Genomic DNA, 23693 nt, shown 5'->3' on the forward strand with positions numbered 1-23693 from the left:
CTCTACATAGAAAACGCTGGCTGGTAGCAAACAATTATAAATCACATCATTTTAGTCACATATCTGTATAAAATATGTTGTTAAATATTTAAAATAATTACGTTGTATTGATTATTTAATTAAAATTAACATTGATTTTACATTATTTATTATTATAGTAAACATTTATTTTTCTTTAGGATATTGTTATTATCCTAAAGAATCATTTTAGTCACATATCTGTATAAAATATGTAGTTAAATATTTAAAATAATAACATTTAATTGATTATTTTATTCGAATTAACATTTATTTTACATTATTTATTATTATAGTAAACATTTATTTCTCTTTAGGATATTGTTACACCATTTCTTTATCAAAAAGTTTGTTGTAACTAAACAGGAGATTATAAAAAAAAATAGTGATCAATTTTATAAATCTAACTTCCTGAACTAAATGAACTCATCTAATTATTCAATATTGCTACACCAGTTTCAATGAATCATTCCAATAAACTTCCTTATTCTTGTTGCATTCTTATCAACCCAAATACGCCTGCATCTAAAATAAATAACGTCTCTTTATTTAGACTTCGTTAGCTATGCGTGGAATTACACGCAAAGTTTAAATTACGCGAGTCTTCGTCAGTTCAAAATGTTTGCATATCTTAAACATGAAACTTAATGTCACGTTTGTATAAATATAAGCACCTCGATTTCTGAAAGTCGTACACTTTTTAAACATTTCAAAATACCTGTGTTGACAGCATCCTAAACGAAATTAAAAAGTGGAAGCCTGTTTACTCTAAACTAACAAGCAAAAATTTTGATTTTTAAATTTAACTTCATTTTAAAATTAAAACCGCTCGAAGTTTTAAAACTGTACTTAAATTGTTAAAATGCCACAGTTCGTGTCATCGGAAAAAACGCAAAAATATATCGAAACTGATTTTTTAATTTTAATTAATAAAAATAATAAAAATATAAATAGTATACAAATAATTTAAAATACTTGTTAAATAGACTATGAAAAAAAAATATTTTAAACTGCTAAAGGAGAAATTAAGAAATTAAACTTATCTTAAATTTCAAAAAAAAAATATTATAAAAACGTATATAATAATAGAACACAGATTTTAATTATTTGCTGCACAGATTTTTAAAAAAATAAAATGCTACAAAAATAAACTTTAAAGTCTCTCTCCTAATTAGTTGAAAACGATAAAAAGCTTGAATTCTTCGAATTAAGTCTGAATTTCTTTGCAATGGTTCTAAAAATATATTTAAAGAGTTCCTTGTTGAAGATGTTTGAACTTAAATTGCAGTATTAACCCGCTATGATAATTTAAAATTACAATAATAAATTATGATATAAGTTATTTTACGAATATTAACGTATTTAGTGCGTTTATTTTTGTCTGATCTATTCAGTGACCTCACGTGAGAAAAACTATCCAATAACAGAGTTTGATTTTCCGCCATGAGCCAACATAATAAGCATTCACCTTATTCGCGAACCTGTTCCCAGGAGACTTTTAATTCAATTCCTATTAAGGTAAAAAGACAAAAAAAAAAATATTTTTTTAAAATTAATACTGTTGGGTTTCTGAGGACCAGAATCACTGAAGCAAACACAAATCATTGAAACTGTGGTTTATCAGTTTGAAAGAATTTATTCGGTTTAAACTATACGAATCGTTTTCCATTGGCTGCAGTTTTAAAAAGCATTCACAGCCAAATAAAATTTTAAGACATAGTAAATATGTGAAAGTGATAAAAAGGGACCGCCGCGTTCCCTTTGCAAATTGCATGCTTGACTCCACTTTATAATAAGAAGTTCAAATGATTCGTTAATAGAAGGGTAACACGTCAACTTAAAAACACAAAATGCACTGTAAACACAGCTGTTATACTAGTTTTCGTCCTTGAATGTTTATTCTTTTCTTCAAATATTATCAAAGCAGTACGAAAAAAAGCTTCTAGAACAAACATCAGAACACGTATGAAGAATGGCTCACAAGTAAATCGTTTCATGTATAAAATAAGTTAGCGATTATTATTTTCGTGATTTGCAGCTATTGCCTCCGTGATTTGAAATTAAACTTATTAAGTCGAGAATACACATGAAAATAAAGATAAAAGCAGTTCCTTAATTGAATTTAAATTGCGCATTTCTGCTCAAACAAATTAAAACTCAAAAGAATTTACGCATTTCTGTTCCTTAAAAGAATATAAATTCTGTTTTGGCGGAAATCTTGTTCGTGTAATTGAAGCAAAGTTTAAACGTTTATATTTCGTTCATATTATTTTTCCCAAGCTAGTCTTCTTTTTTTTTATATTATAAAACAAGGTTCGTATGGTCCTTAAGAAATTAAAAAACTGGTTACAGTGTTAGAAGATTGAGATGTATTTTAATAATGCATTCTTCACAACATTTAATACTTTCGAATAAATATAACTTGTCATAAGACTTGCGTCATTCGTATTTATAATTTTAAGGGGAAAACTACTAAGAAGAAATTCGTAACTTCTTTTATACAATATTTAACAACCAATTTTAAGTTTTAAAGGAGCGTAGTAGTTTATAGTATACATAGCTCCAATTGATAAAACCGTTGGAAAATGTTTTCCTTTGTAGCTATATTTAGGTTCTAAAGCATTGTCTCCGAGCCGATGCTTGTAAAGGCGTAATTTAAATGATCAAAGTAAAAAACGGAATAATAAATTCACACATATTTGCTGTTCTGTTAATAATCCGAAAATGTTAAACTATTATTTTACTTTTTTTTTTCGATTGTACATTTCATATATTCTCTAGTTTATTCGTTATTTTCGTCTGCAAGAGCTTTCATACTCAGTTAACATTTTTTTGTAGATTTTACGAAGGAAATTCGCCACAACAAGAAGCAGATATCACTATTTTTAATGTGCATGATAAATTTAGAGCGATGCTGAAACATTTCAATTTTCAATCGAATAGCTATTGATAAATGTGTACCAAAGTTTCGGTTCTAGTAGCACGTTTCTCGACAGAAAATTCAATTATCTTTCTTTTACTATATATCTAATAGACGATATATAATATATCAGTTAGCTGGGATGCATGATCTTTCTCAATGAGAAATATACTTAGATATCTTTTTTTCAAAAAATTCAATTAACTTTCTATGATTAAATAGGATGCAGGATTCGTTTAAATGCGAAATATGTAAGGATATTTCAAATAAAATAAAGCATTTAACTTTTCATATCTAATCTCCGATTATATGCAATACATCCTTGTTTAGTCTAAGGCTCCAATTATATGCAATATATTCTTGTTTAGTCTAAAGCTCCAATTATATGCAATATATCTTTGCCTGTCTAAGGGGATAGAGCATCCGTCTCCCAATTACATGAACCAAAGTTTGAATCCCAACGATGGCTGGTTGATACTCCCCTTGTCTTTATCCGACCCGCACCGATCACAGTACTGAGGTAAAAATATTCCCTGCGGTAGACGGATTATAGGTTAGAGTCTCCTTGCTGTGGACTGACCGTGAGAGGTTTCGGTGGTTTTTTCTCTACATGTAACGTAAATGCGGGCTAGTTTCAGCAAAAAGTCCTAGTTTGTCCTAAAGGCTAGGTTTAAAAAGTTCTAATGGCTAGTTTGTTCCTAAATTTGATCCAGGAGTTCCCTTATCTTCTGGGTTGGGTTCGAAATTACAAAGCTTCGGAGATGAACATTGAACATTGGTAGTCGTAAACTCAGAATTAGGTCGGTTGTGAACTTTGTGAACCTGCTGGGATACGTGACCTTTTTTGATGAGAAATACATTTATACACCTTTAATAAAACTGAACTTACTTTTGTTGACTATTTTTCTAATAGATGCAATATGTCCCCCTCAACCAATCAAGGTGCATGATTTTTTTTCACTAAGAGAAGTCCAGTCGCTGCTCGATGTAACGACCTTGGATGTCCGGGCAAAAACAAACGTTATTGAGTGAGTGTACAAAAGAAATGGAAAATATAAGCTCATAACTAAAGAAATACTTAACCAATTTTACTTTAATAAGAATTTAGCTACTGACAGAAAAATACAGTGAAAATGACCTCATTTTGTATATTAATGTAAACGTGAAATTACTCTATAAAGCAATCCATTATGGCTAAAAAATGCGTTAAAAACAATAAGCTGGTTCACGACTATCATTTTCCATAGCATAGTTTAAGAAAACTGAGAAGACCACAGGTTTTAACAAGAAAGTAAACCACGCAAGAGGACTGGCATTTCACAAAAAGAGTGAATGCAATCTTCAAACAAGAAAAGTATAACTAATATTTTGATTGTATCCTTTGAAAAGAAAGTTACACAAATAATGAAGGACCATAAACAGGGCTGCCAACTTTCAACGCTTTTAGGGAGAAAAAATCTATAATTGTACCTAAGTTTATATAGTAAATTCTTATTCTTTGTTCTGTAAATTTGACTTAAAGTTATTTGCGAAGAAGAAAAATAATTAAGAGTAATAGTTTTGAAAAAAATTATTATTAAAAAAAATTAAAAATCTGAAAATTAACAAAAATAAAATGAAAAGATTCTTGTCATCAGCTCACACGATTATATCCGCAAGCACTGTTTTTTGCGGATGTTATCGTGTAAGCTGAAAACGAGATTATATCTTTTTATTATTTTTATTATTTTGTTTTCAGCTCTTAATTTTTTTAATAATAAGAGAAATTTAAAGGTTTTTATTTTTAATTATTTTTTTGTACTCTTTCCATAAATATTTATTATATTTTTCCATGTTTTCTCAAATTCATTAACTTTATATATATATATATATATATATATATATATATATATATATATATATATATATATATATATATATATATATATATATATATATATATATATATATATATATATATATATATATATATATATATATATATATATATATATATATATATATATATATATATATATAAACTTTTAAATCCTTAACATGTAGTAGTGAGAAAAATAAGTTTAAATAAATAAGGAATAATACATTAAAATATTAACTTATCTACCACTAGGATAAATTTCTACAAAAAGAGTAAAAAGTTGGCAAGTTCTGGATTAGAATTTACACTCAGACGAATTAGATAGTGCCCCTCGCGGGGCTTATACAACGATGTCTAATTTGCATAGGATTTAGGTGGTTAAATTTCTCTTCCATTAACTACATGGGCCCTTTGAAATATTTCATTCACGTATTAATTTAATCAGTGATAGTCAAAATAATTTGAACTGAAAAACAGACATGGGAACATGGATTTTATTATCTCTTTAATATTAATAATAAAAACTTGCAAAAATCTAGAAAAATATAAAAGTTTAAACATAGGAAAAGCAATGGGCAAATTTTGCCTAAGGAAAAAATTTTCGTTTAAAACTTTTGATTTAATAAATGAAAAAAAAAAAAAAAGAACGAAATTTGAGTTAAACTAAGCCCTTTTATGAAGCAACAACGAAATCAGAATAAAAGAAATTTTATTTTTTACATGAAAGACTACATTTATGCGGAACTCATGGAAGAAAAAACTAAAGATTAAAAAGAGATTTAAGTTTCGTATTCGTAGGAATATCTTTCAAAGCAATTTAATGGTTTCCAAGGCCCATTTTATTGCTCGATGATGCCATTCCACGATTGTCGGTTGAGTCAATTCCAATATCAATTTTCAAAAGCAATTTTTTTTCCCAGGTGTTTGTCAGAATCGTGGAAGCATGCTTTGAGATAATGAAAATACTGAGCCAGAAAGAAATATTTGTGCAAGCAAAAGCCCTTTCAAATGCATTTCTGAAATGATTAACAATGCGTGATCAACAATGCGTTCCTAAGTATTGAATAGTCGGGGGAAAAAATTTAGCTCTTATTTCGTCGAAACAAAATGTGAGTGAGCAACCACTAAGCATTTAAAGTTTCTAATGTGTATTTGTAATCATGAAGTAAAAAATTTTTAAGAATTAAGCGGTAAATAGCATCATAAAGTGTTACTTAATTTACTCCTTAATATGGACTGCTAAGAAAGATGGACAGGAATACCCTTCCTTTAAAACGGGATATGCCCTTACTAACATAGAACTCACTTGAGCACCTGATGGAAAACGAAAGAGAGGAAGGACGAGATTTACTTGGCATAAACACACGTGCCAAGATGTGTGCAAAGCAAAACTAAATGAATGAGTGTAGGCAAGAGGACTGGCTCAAGACAGTGTTGCTTGGAAAATGTGACTTCAGACCTTATATGCTGGCTATCACGAAGTGCAAAGGTAACAGGTAACACATTGATATACTATTATTCCTTTCATACTAACAATTTCTGCATCATTGCAATGTGATAGTGTGTGCTAGCAAGACAATGCATTACGTATACGAGGATACTACTGGCGACTTAAAATGTAAAAAGTGATAAAAATTCAATTGAATGTTAGTTCCTTATTATTTCTTTACTTATGAAATCATAACTAAAGTTATGACTTACAAAGCAAAAAAATATTTTCATTTAATTTCAATAATAAACTGGAAAAAAATTTCTTGAAAAACTTTCAAATTTTAAACTTTTTCAAAGCAGCCAACGCTACAATTTTTGCAAAATTTTTTTATTGAGTGGTAATTAATTTAAAACTAATGCTTATAAATTTTTTTTAATAATTTTGCTAACATTTTAATAGACTCACCAGAGGGTAATAACATTTGCAATTAGTGGTGTTAAAATAACTGTAAATAAAATTTATAAAAATCTTAATCGTTTCTTAAAAATCTTTTTCATATTAGTGATAATCATTTTTATACCATGTAGCCCCACTAATAAGCAAGTGAATTGTTTAGTATTTTTAATTGCAGCTAAATAAAGATTACAAAATGCCCAAAATTAACTTAAATCAATCAATGTTCTACAACGTCTGTGATTTCCTTTTATCCTTTTACGAACAGCGTTGAGAAACTATTAGATAATAGCATCTGACAAAAAAACATAATATCAGCCAAAAGTTAACATAAATTTGAAAATATGGTAACCAGTAAAGATCAATCTATTCAGACAATTGAGCAACCCTGAGAATAGAGTGGAAGTTACGCTTGCGGTTGCTCATATCTTTCTTTTGTGTAATATCCGCTTAAGGATAATGAGAGCTTCTCTCAGAAACTATGTAATTGAAATAGTTTTTTTTTTTTTTTTTTTTTTACCAATTTATCTCTAATTTTACCTTTTAAAGGATTTGGATACAAAAATCTTTAACGTCAAATCATTAATTTTTATTTTTCTTAATTTTATATTTAATTTAATTAAGTATTTAATTTTGTAAATTTAACACATTTTACAAACATGTGAAGTATAATGAGTTGAACGAGCTATTTATTCCGATTTTAATCACTATGTAGTGTCCTTCTAATGTCAATTCAATAGTATTTGCAGTAAGCAGGGTTAACCTAATTTAAATCGCTTGATTTTATTCAAGATTTAATTTGCAATTTAAACGAATTTATGTTACTTTCTTTTCTTTAAAAAAATAAATAAATAAAATTGGGAAAATTGATCAGTAGATTTAAAAATTCCTTGATTTCAGCATAAAATAGTTAACACATTGCTGACCGGTCACGAGTTAACTCGTGTTTTTGTGGCCAAACGTTGATGACCGGTCACGAGTTAACTCGTGTTTTTGTGGCCAAACGTTGGTGACCGGTCACGAGTTAACTCGCGTTTTCGTCAGCAGTGATCTTGTGGTGACTATTTTAAAAAGTGGTTGTTAACTTTAGATTTTTTAGTGGTTTTTTCTAAAAGTGATTGTTAACTTTTTATCATACGGCATTCATTAAAAAAATTTTAAAGTTTATTTGTATTGTTTTACTTCCACATCTGCTTTCAAAACTATAGCCGGGCACATGGGTTAATTTAAAGAAAAGTTGCCGGTCAACAATGTGTTAATAGTTTTCTAAAGTTAGACATATAGATATTGAAGATTTCCTCTATGCCTAAATTACTTTTTCATGTTTGAAAAAGGTTAATAAATTTTAAAAAAAAGAGTGATGAGTAAAGATCAAAAAGCCGTAAAACTTTTCAATTAAAATTTATTATTATTTGCATGCAAATTAATTTCATGTTTAATATGCATATGTTATTTCAATGGTATAATTTTAGTTGTATGATTATTTAAATTAAACCCAAAATATCTTTAAAACTTAGTAAATCTGTTGTTTCTATTTGTAAATGAAGGTAGGACTGTCAAAAAAGCTGTTTTTTTTTTTTTTTTTTTTTTTTTTTTTTTTTTTTTTTTGAAGTTATACTTCTTATGCGACTTTCAACAAGGTTTCGTTAAACGTTTAGCGCTATATTTTTATTGGCCGGGAAATCACGTGGTAGGATCTAGTTTTCCCTCATTCATTTCCATATTGTTTTGGTTCTCACTAGCATAAAAATAATAAAAGTCATAAAAGTATTGTTTTTCTATAAATATTTTTTTAGTTTGTTTTGGTACACATATAATTTAATAGGGTAGTATTTTTTATTTTCAAATTTAGTGGATAACAATTGTAAAAAATGAGTGAAAACAATCCCACGGACAATGCGACGGATTTAAGGTTATGTCAAGTTACGTCTCTTGTGAATATTAATTGATTGTTAGGTTTTCTCTTCTGAAATTACATTATGACGCATTCACATACATTATTAATACAAATACATTTTCCAGGGCGAGACGATGAGGCAACCACAAGCACTTCCACTGGTTCAAGAGGTCCACGAGGGAAAAATGCACAATATTACCGTGATTACAGAGCACGGAAGCGAGCGGAGCAGGAAAAAGAGTCGTTGAATAGAACAAGTGATCATTCTACGACTGCTGATTCTTCTACAATTAACGTCGCAGGTTGCGAAGTTTAACTTCCTCCGCGCGGAGGGACTCCACGTACTATTTTTTTATTCTGTGATTAGTTTGTAACAATAATAAAATCATTTTAATCATTTAAGTAGGAACTATTAAGTCTTTTAGCTTTAATATAGTTTTTATAAAATATATAAATCACTTGATTTTAATTATGATTTAAATTACGATAAAAATCAAATTGTTGTTAAAAAGAATAAATTGATTTAAATTGCTCAGTTGTCTTAAGATAATTACCAATTTGAGTCAAAAGTATTTTCTTTCATGATTTAATATAATTGTATTATGCAAGGTACAGTATTTTCCATTTTTAATCCGAGCTTTTATTAGTAAACATAAGGGAAAAAATAGTAATCAATAAAATTAATTTGATTTAAACCAAAAAATCCGATTTTTTTTATTACTCTTTTTTAAGCGTTACTTTGTCAACCTTATAATAAGGCATACATTGATAACTATAGGGGACAACAATTTTGTGATGAATTGTGAAAAAATGAAAAGCTTAAACGAAAAAAGTAAATACATTTTTATAACATCAAAATCTGTACAAATAGGTACAATGCATTAAAAATTTATATAATGTATATTTAATATGGGTAGTAATTACAATGAAAATTTACTTTGACAGGGACAGAGCTGGCACTTATTCGAATTAAGCTCTTATTCGTAATATTAAATCCATAATAATTTTTTATTATAAATTTAATGCATTTAAAAAATACATTTAGAAAACTTTAAGAGTTTTTGTTAAAAACAAACAATCATTATTTAAAAAATAAAAAAAAATTAATTGATCAAAGGCAAAGACACAAATGTGCTCATTTTAGGAGAACAGGTACTATTTTTCGGTGGATCATTCTTTTAAAGAGTTCAAAAATTTTAAAAAGTTCTGAAAACTTTATTTTTAATTTTCTACTCCTTACAAAATTTTTTTGATGGAAACAGAGAAGTTAACATTTCCGTATTAATGTAATCTGCCACTTTATCCAGTTTGCGCCAAGTGATATTCCCAGATATTTAAAGTGATAGCAAATTTCATGTTTGAACATTCGATTTAAAATTATTTTAACCACTTCAACACTTAAATAATTTAGAGGTGAATATAAAAAGCATGATAAACATTGTTTATGTAAAGAATAAATTTTAGTAGTGAAGCACTTGTTCTAAAACTTATTTCCGGAAAAGTAAAAAATGGTGACACAAGTGACACATTGACTTGGTTATGCATTTGGTGACATATTTTGTTGACCAATATTGACGCATTTATTTCGCAAAAACAAGGTAGTTCTTCTTACGATAATATACGAAAAATATTTATTTTTGAATTTGAAGATTGCACTCATTAATTTTCAAAGTTAAAATAGTAGCTAAACATCCATTTGTTTTAAGAATATAATTACTACAACTTCTTTGTAAAGGCATTTTATACATGTTAGCAAAATTTGTGGTTTGCCATTAATAAATTTATGAGTTAAATTTAAATTAAACATTACTTTTATCTGTTTGTTGATTGTCGCTAATCACTGTGGTGATAAAAATTTAATATTTTTGGTGGCAATATTAGACCACTCTTATTATCTTATTCGAGCAGTTGAGCAATATAGCCTCTTCACTAGAAACATTCGATTTCTAAATCAAATTGCCTATAAAGAACTTTTCTTAATATATTCTACATAATTTCAATTGTTGTACATAATTATAATTAATTTGTTAAAAAAAACCTTTATAAAATAAGTAAACATGCCATCAGTTTTTATAAATAAATATATGAATTTGTTAAAATAAAAGAATAAACTATCATAGAATTGTTTATAATCACTCGATATGTTACAGCAAACTAAATAACTTCATTTAAACACTTTTTTTTAACTAAATGACATTTAAATTATTGAAATAATAAAGTACAGAAGAAATTCAATTCGTATTTTGCGTTTCTAAGTACACTGTTCTTCATTGACGCATTTGAATTTATTGTAGTCATAATTAAATAACTTATAAAATATGCACAAAATACTTCCCAATCAAACGAAAGCAAAATTAGAATGAGATTGAAAGAAGAAAAAAAATTATAACCCTGAAATTTCACATAAAAATTTCAACGTGAGAAAAGTTTCGAACTATTTTTAATTTCACTGAGCGCTAAATATTTCAATTAATAACTTAATATTAAGATATTTTTAAAAAATAGTTTATTAAAAGAAAAACTATTGAATCTTTGCACTCCTACTTAAAAATGTAAGAGTTTAAAACATATTGAAAGAACAAAAAATAGCTTACCTAGATGTAAAACTTTAAAAATTGATTGAAGTAGTATTTTTTACTTAGAATTTTAATTAATAAAATAATATTAATATTAAGATATTTTTAAAAAATAGTTTATTAAAAAAACTATTGAATCTTTGCACTCCTACTTAATAAATGTAATAGTTTAAAACATATTGAAAGATCAAAAACACGCTTACCTTGATGTAAAACTTTAAAAATTGATTGAAGTAGTATTTTTAACTTTGAGAGAAAAAATGTGAAAGAAATGAGATCAGATCGTCAGGAAACGATGCGAAGGAAAATTCGTTCTTCTATGACGACTAGCCAGGTGCAAAAGCTGAAATGAGACTTTTTACTGGTCAGTTAGAAATAACAGTTTTGTAATGACACATAATCATGGAATAATAGTATGTCTGTTTACTGCCATCCATCGATTTAACATATAGTATACCTGCCGATTTATCCCAATTTTTATTTGAATATTTAGAGTAAATAATGTACAGTAAATTTTATGATTTTGTTTTAGCATTAAATTATTGACTTGATAAATTTTATTTAGAATGGTTTTGATCACCACTACATTTAAATAACTCTAACAAATATAAAAAACCTAAAAAATACAGTGGAAAGATTACATGCGAATAAAATTTCGCAAATTACAGAGACGCGTACCTGCCAACTTTTAATCCATTCGAGGATGATTTTCCCCAGTGGTAGTAAATTAGAATTTAAATTACAATTTTAGGCAGAAAGATATGCTGTGTTTTGAGAAAGGTTATGCGTAGCGACAAGCCGACGATCTAGATCTGTAGTTGTGCTCTAGAGCAACTGTTATTAATGGCGTTGAAGAAGCGTGGTGACATGACAGTATTACATACCCTCCAACTGCTACGGAATTTCCGTAGTTTCAGAAATCTTCTTTTCAGACGGTAGCAAAATTAATGTCTTAATATTTAAAAAAAATTAATTTTAGCGTAACTTGTCCACTATTACTTATAAAAGTGCAGGCCATATGGCTAGATTCTTAAGTTCTGATAAAAGTTTTATGAGAGATCCATTTTCTTTAAAAATTTCTACTTTGGTTCGCTACCACTAGAAAGAATTATTTTCAAAATCCTCATAAGTTGGAGGGTATTGTATTACATATTAATATATATGCTTTATTTTTTAAAGAATAGTGGTGGTCAAAAAGATTTTAAATTAAGTTTATAAATGCAAGGAATACATATAAAGCATATATTTTGCTACCTCTTTAAATATAGAAATAAAATTTTACGCCAAATGCGTAAAAGTTGGCAGGTATGGAGATGCCAACTTTGCTCTGCTTTGTGAAATCTAAGTTATTTTTACTTTAGTATTTTTCATTTTAAGTAATTTTTCCCCCACTAAATATCAAAATTTTTAAGTATCCAATGAAAATGCTACGTTAAAAATTGATAGACTGGTTACTCTTTTAAAAAGTAGGCGTAACTATCCTTCTTTAACGAATTTTACAAAATAATTCGCTACCACTTTATTAAAACTACTGCGCGAAGCGGAGCAGTTGGTATGCCTGAAATTAAAGTTACTTGAGTTTGTCAGTTCGCTACCACTTTAAATACTGCGGGCAGTTAAGACTTCCGGGTTGGCAGCTATGCATATTGCGTACATTAATATTACGAGATTATTTGGTAGAAACGAATGTCTTTTAGATGCTGGCACTGAAACAATAATCTTTTTCTTGCGGAAAATAACACGTTTCAAAAAATAACATCGCGTTTAAACGGTTAGGAAAGTGAACACAGTAAAAAAAAAACCTGTTTAGGAAAAGGGACATAACATTTGATTTCAAATTTCCTTTAAGGAAATTTTTCTCTTAAAAAAATGAATAAAAAAAATTATTAATTGATTTAAATGAATTCTTAATTTGATGTCGTCCTTTTAGGCTAAATCACTTAGAACATCTTCTTAAATTAGTCTCTTAAAAGAGATATTAAAAATGAACAGTTCTTTTAGCAAAGTTGTAACGAACTCTGTGAAATTATAACAGCGCTATTATCTTGACGTTGTACGAATTTAGAATTTTGAAAACCACTTTATCTTTTAATACACTCCTTCAGAAGAGATGCCAGAAAAACTACACTTGTAATATACGCAGCCACCCTGACACCGAAATCTGGGGCTTTGCCCTGCAATGATTATGCTTTGTGTTTTTTATTTTATTTTATAACCGTAGTTGAGCAGCCGACCCAACTCCGTGTCCTTGTAATTTTGATCCCAATCCCGAAGACAAGGGTGCTCCTGGATCAGTAACCCCAGAGGTTTTAATTTGATATGGGAACATGGAAGACTTTGTGACCAGACAGATTTAATGTGCATCAGTCACCATTTACTACACGGGGAGTCTTCGGCCGGTGGTTATCGAACCCACGATCTCTTCGACATGGTCCCAGTGCCCTAACAACCAGGTTTACCCGGTTTTTATGCTTTGTATATAAAAAAGCAAGGAAAAGTAAGAACGAAATTCCTGGTTAAATGTGTTTTGAAATTGAAGAGCCACATTTTCACCAGTGCCAATTTTCTTAAACACTCATTTGGAACAATGTCCATTTTCTTAAACACGCATTTCGTGGGTTGTCTAGAATAATACGTTCACCTTGCTATGCCATACCCTCCAACTGCTACGGAATTTCCGTAGTTTCAGAAATCTTCTTTTCAGACGGTAGCAAAATTAATGTCTTAATATTTAAAAAAAAATAATTTTAGCGTAACTTGTCCACTATTACTTATAAAAGTGCAGGCCATATGGCTAGATTCTTAAGTTCTGATAAAAGTTTTATGAGAGATCCATTTTCTTTAAAAATTTCTACTTTGGTTCGCTACCACTAGAAAGAATTATTTTCAAAATCCTCATAAGTTGGAGGGCATGCTATGCTCATTATGTTATATTAATATTAATATTTTGTTCGCAAATTATGGAACTACGATAATGGTAAACAAAAAAAAAAAAAAACAAAAAAAAGAAGTAGCTAATCGGGTTGGTATCCTTTGTAACATACATTCCAAATAATTATAATGTTCTATATTAAAATCGAGAAGACAATTTTCTTGTTACTACGAGCTGTAGCGTTTATTCCTACGCCTCTAACCAGAAATGTATTGACTATTTACACTCGATTAGCTACATACAGTCATCGATGGTAATTTCGTGAAAGACCATTTCGGTCTCCATAACTGCCAAGTTGTTCTGATTTATCGGAACATTCACATCACATTGAGCACGACATTTACTTTTTCGTCTTAGCCTCAATCTTTTATATATTCTCACGTCATTTTTATTCTCTCACTCTTTTGCATATATCTTTCAAGTTACCCTGAACATAGCCCGTTTTCATATACATTATCATTTAATCGGATTTTTATTTTAATTATTTATTCATTTCATATAACGTCATTAACCATTAACCCTATGGATGCTTATACACTACAGACACCTTTGGTGTAGTCTATGACCTCTAGGATCAGTGGCGTACGCAAGGGAGGGGTTTAGGGGTTTAAACAAAAGCTCAGACTTGAGCTCAGACAAAATGGCAAAAATAAAAATTTTAGTAGAAATTATACGAGCTATTATTTTTTAAGACTATATATTTTTATCTGCCTTATGCCTACTTTTTTTTCTCACGGTATTTCTCAGAATACTGAAAAAACATTTATTATAATAGGGTTGTACTTTTGAAACCAAATTCACGTGATACTGTTACGAACTGATTCCTTTCTGTCCTACCAGCATAGTTTTCGAGACTATCTGTCATTCGCGAGGTCTTTACGCGATGATTCTGGAATCCTAGATGTTCTGTCGTCTTTGAGACAATTCAAGAATTTTGGAGATGTGGTGAAAAATTATATGAAAAGGGAAACGGAGTACAGTGGAGTTAGTTAGTTAGACTAAGAGTTATCTCTGCCGCTTGTCTTTCGGAGCTTGCCGCTAAATCTGTTTTGATTTATCTCAACAAAAAGTTTATTCAATCGCCGAACCCGTTGTCGCCACTATTTCGACTAGTGAAGAAATCAGTAACAATACCATTGGAGATACTGTGCTCGTTGAAGTTATTCATTCCAGCTCGAAACTTTGAGATCGAAGCATAGCGGATATTTCTGTACCAATCCATATATATATATATATATATATATATATATATATATATATATATATATATATTTGCTGTTCTTGGATCTTTAGGATGTCAAAACGCAAGAATTTAACAATTTTTAATTATTTTGAGAAAAAACGGCGACAAGAAATTAGTGAGGTGACAGCATCTAGTACCAATGTAAGTTTTTCTGCTGTACAGAAATGTGATACTTCCGTTGAAGAAAAGGTTTCTAGCATAACAAAATTTGATGAATGTGAAAGTGGCCCTCAAAGTGTTACTTCCCACCATTGGACTTTTTTTACATTGTACCTTTTTTAGAAGATATTATATTATGTTCTTAAACTTAAAAAATCAAATCAAAATTTAACTAAACATTGTTGTCTAAATAAAAAGTCAAAATTGTCTAGCTGTCTAAATTAGGGAAATAATAGTGCTTTATTACAGACTCGAATTTCTTTTAGTAGTTTCAGAAAATTATGAACACCCCCCTTGAAAAAATTCTGCGTACGCCACTGTCTAGGATCACGCTTGAGTGAACTCCTCCCTTTTTTTAACCATCTTTATTTTAATTCACATTTTAGATAGCCATCAACCAATCGACTTTCAACTCCAGCGAATCGGTAAGTGCCACTTTCAGCTGCTTGACTCCGAGATCCTGTAATCATCGTGAATATAAAAAAACACCTATTATTTAGGTTGAGAAGATTTTTATGTAAATTTATTTTTTGGCTACCGTTTTGATTATTTGGGGAAGGTAAGATTTTCTGGTTAGCAGCTTTGCGGAACTTTCCCACATCCAGAGATGCCAACTGCTCCGGACAGGCAAAAATAATTTAAAAAAACGGTAAATAACCACAAAGTAAATTTTGCAAATATTTGACTATTTTTGTTTGCTTTTTAAAAGGTACAGCATAACAAAAGTGCAATATCGAGGTGAATTACATAAGCCTACGAATTATTTAGAAATAGTGGCGGATAAAAATCTACTGAATTGAATTTATTAAATCAAGAATCACAATTGATAAACTACCACTTTAAAATATATATTTGCTGTCCGGAGCAAGCTGGCATCTCTGCACATCATCCAACATTTAAGGATCGTGAAAATTGTTTTCCAGGGGTAGTGAATTAAATAATAAATTCCTTAAAACAAAAGGAATCTTTGTACATTTTCTGTCTGAACTTCCAAACATTTATTAATATCATTCTAATGACTTATCACTTTTAAAGTGATATCATTATATTTTTTTGTATGTGTTGAAATTATTTATATGTACTGGTGGGCAAAATTCTTTTTACATTTTATTTATTAAAATATTAACAAGATTTGCTAGCACTAAGAAAAATATTTCCTGAAAACACGGAAGTTACGGAGTAATTGAAGAAAATAATACTAACCCATACCCTCCAACTGCTACGGAATTTCCGTAGTTTCAGAAATCTTCTTTTCAGCGCGACGGTAGCAAAATTAATGTCTTAATATTTAAAAAAAATTGATTTTAGCTTAACTTGTCCACTATTACTTATAAAAGTGCAGGCCATATGGCTAGATTCTTAAGTTCTGATAAAAGTTTTATGAGAGATCCATTTGCTTTAAAAATTTCTACTTTGGTTCGCTACCACTAGAAAGAATTATTTTCAAAATCCTCATAAGTTGGAGGGTATGCTAACCTTACATATAATTCTATATCAGGGTAGCCGCTTTCTAGAAAAATTAAAAAACTGGTAGAAAAAATTCGAGGAAGCAAATTGTTGTATAGAAGTATATCGACAAAAAATATTTTAAAGTTAAATATCTTTGTTGCAATATGGCCAACTGAATTCGTAAAATTGGCTGAAAAGTAAAGCCAATAAAATTTACAATAACCTCATAAAACTGTTATATTTGCAACTTTATCTTTTATATATTTACAACTCTATATTTGCAAATTATTTTGTTATTCAAACCATTAAAACTTCCAACAGCTACATGAATCAAGGACTGCCAACTACTGCGATTTTTGCGAAGTATTTTATAGAGTGGTATACAATAAATCTCAGAGCTATTCATAATTTTCGCAAAATTTAAAAAATTTTACCACGAAATCTCAGGACTGACTTGATAGGTGGTTTTTTGAAGTACCTGCTCACGGATGCGGGCACATCACTTTTTCATCTGATTATAATCTTTAGGTGACTTGTACTTTTGGCATACATAATCAGGAAAGAATAAGAGAGAGAATGGCGGCTGGATAGCTCAAATATTTAACTGTTTATAATCTTGTAATAAATCTCAGTTACAATGTGGCTTTTTATATATATTTTTAAATTATTTACTTGTAGTGGTGTAAAAAATAACTTTACATCAAATTTTAAAACATTAATTTAGCTATCCCTGGAAGAAATTTCCCCAAGAATGCGAAGAAAGTTGGCACCCGTGACAATCATTTGCCGCCACTTTTAAAAATATTTTCGGTCATTCTCAAAGAGTGATCCATGTAAATGTATGGGGAAAAAAAAGGCAGTATACATTTATTGATTCATTATTATTATGAATGGATATTTTTTCCCCTTTTTCCTACCGTTTTAGCTTTAAAAAGACGTCCTTCGTCTGAAATCACAACAATTTAATATTAATAATAATAGTAGAGGAGAAGGTGTAAAAATGGGCACAGGTGTAAATATGGGCACCCCTCCCTAGTGACTATGGGAGGTACTGAAGGCTGGCGGCGAGGACTGTAAATGGCGCCATTAGCTAATATAAGATAGTAGAGAACAGTTTGAACCATTCTTTCAAGTAGTGTGGATGCAGCGTGAGTTATTTGTGCAAATTGGTGTTTATTCTGGATTGCAAACTTTTGAGAGGCACGTGAAATCGTTTTCTTTTCATGTACTTATGTTTAGTTAAAAACAATTTCACAGTGATTTTCGGAAAGCGGGGATCTTAAGCAACATTTTTGAAGCACACCTTTAGTCATGCAAGTTTTTAGGTTACATGTGATAGTGGCCATCTTTTTTAAGTGGGATTGGTGTAAATATGGGCCCCCATTTAAAGGGTTCTCATAATTACACCACCTTTTTTTAAGCAACAAAAAAAATTTCAGTAAATTTTTACGTGAGACAGCAAAACCCAGAACAAACATGACCCAAGTTCTAATGAGAGGATGTCCTGATGGTGCAATTGGTAGAGTCCATCATTCAGGATGGGTTCAAAACAATTTGTTTTCCGAATGGTTTACTCACTTCATTCATTCCTACTGAACAAAGGACTGTTCTACTCATCTTAGATGGTCGAAATCCAGACGTCATTGAATTGGCCAGAGATAACCATAACCACGTGAAAATCCTTCAGAAGAGAACAACTATTCGTGGACGCAAAGCAGCAAGGTCCAGCCTCATCACCATACAAGGATCAATTGACCAAGTCGCTTGACAAAAGTGCTCTCAAGAAGACGTCCTTGAGTTTTCCCGGGGTAAGAGACCGGCTAGGGGGCAGGGGTGGGAAGAAGAAAGGCGATTCATCGTCGGACTGTTCTCTGAAGACACTCGGGAAGAGGTGTGGGTGAAATATGGCGAAATGTCGGCACACTTAGATTGTGCCGGGGCTGAAAGAACCAGTTATGTTTGCGATTTCTGAAAATAATTTTTTTTCCTGTAATAAATAAATTCTCTACCATTTTGTAATGTTTTATCCTGTTTTTAAACTATTTTTGGTAACTTTTTTGAAGAGTGCCCATATTTGCACCCCATTTTTTCTGGTGCTTTTTTGAAAGATTTTTGAAAATCTTCGTTTTTCAAATGAAATAATTGATGTTTATCATTGTTTTGCCTTCTCGCATTTAGGAAACTTGTTATAGTTGTTAATGAAAGACAAAAATCTAGAATTTTTCAAATTGAAAGTAACTTTATCAAAAAAACAAAAGAGGGTGCCCATATTTACATCTTTTCTTCTATATATATATATATATATACATATATATTTAATATATATATATATTTTTTTTAAGGAATAAAAAAAACGCTATTTGGAAGCTTTTATTTCTACCGCCATTAACTCACATTTTTTCTCAAATAAAAACATCTTTTACTATTAATATGTAGTGGGTAATAAACTTCTCCAGCAAAGATCGGAATGAAATACTTTGTTTTTCCCTCTTCTAAATATATACACTTTGATAAACACACATTTGTGTTTGTAAACGTTCATTATTAAATTAGTCTGGAAACGCTGATGAGTTTTAAGATAACGATTTGTAAACTCAACACTTAATTACATCGTTTTTTATCTCCCAATGAGAGTTGAAAGCTTTATTATTTGAACAGCAGTGTTTGTCTGTTTCCATTTGCGAATTATCAAGACTCCATGTATAAAGCACAATTGCCATTTTTCCCCCCGCATATCGAGGTATATTTTATTTTCATACTTCAAGTTGTATCCAAATTATAGATTTTATGATGTTGATTCTTGGTTAGTATCATCATATGTATATAGCGCAATTTAAGTCTCATTTAGGAGAATGAATGTCCTGAAATGGAATTCAAGATTTCCTGATTTTACAGGGCGTAAAGCAAAACAAACAAAAAAAGCCTTACTGATTTTTGATAAATTTGATTAATTAAACACGTCAATACTTTTTTTCTACAACGCTAAATGTGTAACAGTTTTTGCCGACTTATAAGACTCGCTGATTTTGTCCGTCTGTTTCGTTTAAACATTGTTCACTCTTTAACATTTTACTTATATTCTAAATGTATTACAGCTTTCGCCGAGTTTTAAGACTCATCATGGGGCCCGATCGAGAATATCTGTTTCGCCTAAACATTGTTTACTCTTTAGCATTTTACCCATGTGCTACAACTTTCGCACACTTTTGATGGTGCGCGATCGCGTCCATCTGTTTCGTTAAGACATTGTTTAATATTTAACATTTTACTTTTTTACCTTAGTGATTGAGTAAAATAGTACAATGAATAAAAATGGCCGACATTTAATACAATTAATTTTATTAAATATAAACAACAAATTGAACAAATATGATGATGTGATAATTATAACACATTGCTAGCAGAGATAAAAACTGCTCCGGAAACGCCAAAATAATTATTAAAAAAAAACGGTAAATATTAAATAGCAGGCAATCCAAATATTTGACTATTTTTGCTGACTTTTTAAAAGGTATAGCATGACATAAATACTGTTAAGTGGTGAATTATATAAGCCTACGAATTATTTAGAAATAGTAGTGGATAAAAATATACTAAATTGAATTTATTAAACCAAGAATCGCAATTGATAAACTACCACTTTAAAATATATATTTGCTGCCCGGAGCAAGTTGGTATCTCTGTGTTAGTCTTCCCAGAAAGATTGCCTGCCACATAATTTTCATGAATGATTACACCGCCCCGTCGAGCAGGCAAAAATTCATAACATGTTCTCTTTGTATGACTGCTTCGAATTTGGACGAATGACTTGTACTAATGGCCTGGTGTCTTGAACTAAGTGCCTGTGGTCTAATGGCCTAGCTGTCAAACAAATGGCATTTTAAAAAAAGTTATAACAAATTTTTACATACTAAAACTCAACTTACTGTTCAAGACCCAAATATTAAGATAGAAAATAATTAGAACTGACGTTGTTAAATTAAATCAGAAAAAAAAGAACTTACTTTTTTGATTCTGAAAATATGGAGGGGGTAGCCGCAATCTGAAAAAGTACGGTTCGAATAGTTTAGCCAGAAGAGAGGTTAGAGGTTTAAGCCCCTTCATGTTAATTTGCCATAACTCCGGCACTAAAGAAGTGAATTAAGAAAAAATTTGCACTCAATTGTTAAACTTGCTCATCTAAAGATAATTCCAAAAGTAAAATAGTCTTTTTCCCACTAATTATTTTCCATTCTTTAACTATACTAATGGTTAAAAATCGAACGGACTGCATAAATTATTTTGGGGTGGGAACCAAATATTGAAATAAAAGCAAAATTAGTAGTTTAAGAGGCGGCAGTTTTACTTTATGGTTCAGAGATATAGAATGATCGATACAAATGGAAAAACAAAAATTAAAAAACTTTCAGAACAAATGTTTGAGATTTATTTTTAAAATTTTCTGGCCATACTAGATAACAAACGAAAAACTTTTGAAAAAAGTCAAAATGAAAACAGCAGATGAGGGCAATCTTACTCAAATAAGGAACTAGTTGAATCACGTACTTAGAACGCCAGAGAAAAAAATATCTGTGTCTCCCTTGTAGTCCCCAAAAGAGAAAAGAACAAGAGGAAGACTCAAAGCTTATATTACAAGTATGATATTAAGTTAGAAAAGGAACTTAGGGATTTCTGCATGGAAACAGGCCAGGACTTTTATTAAGGACAACATTAGATGGTGAGATACGCAAAAGGCCTTATTCAATTTTGCAAGAAAGTCTTTCATAATTTTTTATTATTTCACATTTTCAACTAGTTATAAACCTAAGTTTTAATTTTTGATTTTATATGTGTATTAAAATTTTATAATGTGTTGATCTTTTCTCGGAACTTTTAAAGTCCTAATAGGTTTTATATTCAGGCGATGACTATTTCTTAAATTGCGTTATTTTATGTGGTTTTGAAAATTTATTAAAATATTTATGCATGATTTGCTTTCTTTACTAAGTTATATTCTTATCTACGTAAGCTCATTAGTTTATTTATTTTACAGATGAGTACCCAAGATAAGGCTTGACAAATGGAGAAATTAAAATTGTAGATCATGACACACCTGAATACTTAGAAAAAACTTACAAATATGAAAATATTGTAACTATTAATTTCATTATGAATGTGGTTTACATTTTAATATCTCTAATTATTCTTATGAAATAAAAAAAAATATATGCACAAGTATTTTGTTATTCATGTTTTTATGACATCATTTCTGCTCTCGAAGTATCATTGTAGTTTGTCCATGTAAAGAACTCTCCAAGCCATTCATGTGGAGTGGTGGAGGTGACTATGATTACAAGGATTAACTAGTTTCAAGTAGGGGTGTCAGGTCATTATTTAAGTCAGGTTTTGATTCTGGTCGGCGAGAGAAAGGGGATCAGGGGAGAAAGAAGCTCCTCTCTTTGAAATGCACTATTTCTTGTTTCCATAGCAGCAGACGGCCTTAAGATTTTTTATAGACAAACTATAGCCAAGTATCAAATTCTGACTGTTATTTAGAGTCCCGTCTTTTCATGAAAAAATTAGAAAATATTGAATAAAGAAAATATTTGTTTAAATGTTTAAGAGACATTTTTTAATAGGGCTGAAACATCTTATATGTTTTTGGTAATTTTTAAATAATTTGGTAAATAAATGGATAAAAAGATGTTATCTGTAACAAAGAAACAATAAATGACGTATAATTTATGAGAATATAAGAGAGGCTTGGTATTTGAGGTTTTAGTGTGATGGATTATAAAAAGAAAAGAAAAAGCTTTATAATCCGTATTAGTGTTGCATTGAACATGCCTTCTAAAAATGAAGTTGTACTATCAATTTTACTGCAGGCACGTTTTTAATGGTTTTATACCTATCCTCTCTTGTCAACAAAAATAAGTAAATCAATATCCACACTCCTCTATGCTTACAAAAGTATTTCTTTCAAAAAACATATTTCTTTTAGAAACTTAACTTTTGAATTCATAAAGGATATTTCTTCCCTGTAAATAGAATTCAGTGCCTTACTTAAAGGTGTTCCTGCTAAGAATAATAACCACCACAGTTTGAAAGCCTTAAACTATAGGCAATACTTTAATTTTAAACTATGTATACTATCTTTACCAAAACAACTGACTGGGCTCTTAAAGAGATAAACCGTTTGAATATTTAAAAGAAAATTATTAAGTTTTTAAAAAATTGCCAATTTGGCTGCCTAAATAAAAATTTATAAAATCAACAAATAATTTCGATTTTTCAAATTTTTTTCACGAGTACTAGCAATGCAGCATTGAAATAACTAATACTAACATATAAAATGATCATAAAACTGCGGCTTTCCTAAATATAACATTTCGCACGATTTTCAAACAGAAAACAAAGTATGCTAACTATACAGGGACGAAATGATCATTATTAGCTCTCACAGACATACAGCAGTTATAAAAATAAATTCTGAAGTCTTGTGATAGTTTTAGAGGAATACCCTTAAGAATTACTAATACTTTCCATACTTGGCAGCAAATATTAGATCCAAATATTATGTAATATTTGATTATCTTTTCAAGAAAGTGAACTCGGGGTGCGCAGCCAAATCTTTCAACCAAAAATAAGCACCCTTTAAGTACTTTTTAAGCTATAGTGCTCAAAAATATTTTTAAGCACTATATACATTTACAAAATGCAAAATAATTTTCAAAGACATTACATGATCATGATAAAATAACTAATTTCTGGCAAAGA

General features: G+C 29.8%; 1 protein-coding gene and 1 long non-coding RNA gene across 5 annotated transcripts in view; one reads left to right on the forward strand and one right to left on the reverse strand.

Annotated features, from left to right (window-relative positions):
- LOC147810877 (prolyl 4-hydroxylase subunit alpha-1-like) overlaps window positions 1–11506 on the reverse strand; it is a 79861-nt gene extending 68355 nt beyond the window's left edge. Inside the window, exon 1 of one of the 2 annotated variants that reach the window (XM_087160902.1) lies at window positions 11358–11506. The gene's annotated coding sequence lies outside the window, so the exon portion shown is untranslated. Of the gene's footprint in view, window positions 1–3827; window positions 3960–11357 lie in introns of those variants that run through there. The other variant, XM_087160903.1, reaches the window with a different exon arrangement.
- Window positions 6048–22036, forward strand: LOC147810878 (uncharacterized). 3 transcript variants are annotated; one of them, XR_015433005.1, is made up of 2 exons: window positions 6048–6292; window positions 8704–9011. It is a non-coding gene; the product is annotated as an uncharacterized LOC147810878 (long non-coding RNA). The 3 variants fall into 3 exon arrangements; XR_015433006.1 differs by having other exon boundaries at window positions 6048–6285; window positions 8704–9010; XR_015433007.1 differs by lacking the exon at window positions 8704–9011 and adding an exon at window positions 21970–22036 and having other exon boundaries at window positions 6152–6292.
- The last annotated feature ends 1657 nt before the right edge of the window (window positions 22037–23693 follow it).

This window comes from Parasteatoda tepidariorum, chromosome 4 (genome assembly GCF_982258835.1).
Source record: "Parasteatoda tepidariorum strain Cologne lab strain chromosome 4, Ptep-v5.0, whole genome shotgun sequence".
NCBI lineage: Eukaryota > Metazoa > Arthropoda > Arachnida > Araneae > Theridiidae > Parasteatoda > Parasteatoda tepidariorum.